General features: G+C 51.9%; 1 non-coding gene across 1 annotated transcript; it reads left to right on the top strand.

The window, feature by feature from the left end:
- The first annotated feature begins 1422 nt into the window (after window positions 1–1422).
- On the top strand, window positions 1423–1497 carry Trnaf-aaa (transfer RNA phenylalanine (anticodon AAA)). Its single transcript has one exon. It is a non-coding gene; the product is annotated as a tRNA-Phe (tRNA).
- The last annotated feature ends 216 nt before the right edge of the window (window positions 1498–1713 follow it).

Here is a 1713-nt window from a genome sequence, read left to right on the forward strand (position 1 = left end):
GGCCCCCGTACTCCTCTAGTGGTTGCTGAAGGAAAACCAGTAGTGGGACTGTATCCACGACACTTTGGCGATAGTTTCATCTTGATGGACGGTAACCCGCGAGCTCATCGTGCCGTTTTCGTGAACGCGTTTCTTCAGCATGGTAGTGTAATCATTGTCGAGTGACCTGTCTGTTTTCCGGACAACAAACCAATCGAACGTGTATGGAATCCTTCACCAAAGAAGACGAAGTAAATATTCCAGAATTCGATCCAAGAACAGCTGCCAACATGAGTAACTTAGAAGCAGATCCTTTATGTAGTGAAGGAACTTAAATCACCTAACAAAAGCAAGTCTTCCAATTCCGATTGTGTACAAATTAGGTTCCTTTCAGTGTATGTTGATTCAATCGCTCTATGCTCATATACATTCGCTCGCTCGATGGAAGATCTGTACTTAAAGACTGGAAAGTTGCACGTGTCACACCAGATTCAAGCTAGACAGTAGGAGTAATCCACTAAACTACTGGCCCATGTCATTGACGTGGGATCAAAGCCGAGAACTGGAATAGTCCCAAGCAGTGTGGAGCGTACTGGTTATTGCACCATCTATCCGTCACCGTGTACAAAATGACGATACAACCAGGGGTAAACCGGCCTCCCGCAACGCAGCCACGAGGGTCCATGGGGAATCCGGACGACGGCACCGCCTGTGGGTTCGAGCACGCGCCGGTTGGGACAGCTGTTTGGCCGGCCGGGTGCAGCGCTGCTGTGGCGCGGCTCAGGGCGGGGAATTCCAATAACGCTCCCGCGGGCCGAGACGCGGCGTGGCGCGGCCAATATTCCGCGATAGAGAAAGGGCCCGTCCGCCCGCCCTACAGTACCCGACCCCGGCCTCCACGTGAAATATTTTCCTGCGCAGGAATCAACAAAGTTGGTGCCCGCCTGGCGCCGAGATTTATGCGTCCGGCCGGCGTGTCCGCGCCTGTGTGAGTGTGTGTGTGTGTGTGTGTGTGCGCCACGGCGTCTCCTATCTGCCTCGAGCGACGGTCTGGCGCCACGCACAGGGCATTGCCCCGACTAGTGTCTTTGGTTATAAGAAATGTCTGAGGAGGGTAGACAACACAAACACGTGAAAACCGTAACAATATGCCTTAGCCGTCCTCTCAAGGGATGCGAAAGTGATCTCATGCGGGTAGATGAATAAGTTTTGTTACATGAATGTGTAGACACGTCCTCAAGAACAGACATCACACATTCATATATGATAGCCCTGGCTGGGCAATGATCCCACCTTCTTCAGTGCGAATGCACAAATACTTCCGACCTCCTGTGACGATCTCGTAAGAGCGAATATGGACGAAATGGACAGCTGGTGATCGATGGTAGTGTGGACCGGCCCTGAGGTGAGCCGAGATAGTCCGAGCAGTTGCGATAACGCTGTGTCCCGGATAGCGCAGTGGTTAACGCACCTGCCTAAAAAGCAGGAGATCCTGGGTTCGAATCCCGGTCCGGTACACGTTTCACTCCTCGCCGCCCATTCCGCGTAGCGTCCCAATGGAGTTTACAGTAGTGATACCTCGCCGGTTCTTTCCTTTCTTCCCCTCTCCACCTTCAATTTACATACGAGTTTTGTTACGTTACAATCTTGAATCTGTTTTTGCATCGCGGAACATTCGCAAACGCGATAGGCAGAATTAGAGGCGTCAGAGATTTTACAGCGTGGAGAGGAACT

This window comes from Schistocerca gregaria, chromosome 1 (genome assembly GCF_023897955.1).
Source record: "Schistocerca gregaria isolate iqSchGreg1 chromosome 1, iqSchGreg1.2, whole genome shotgun sequence".
Lineage (NCBI taxonomy): Eukaryota > Metazoa > Arthropoda > Insecta > Orthoptera > Acrididae > Schistocerca > Schistocerca gregaria.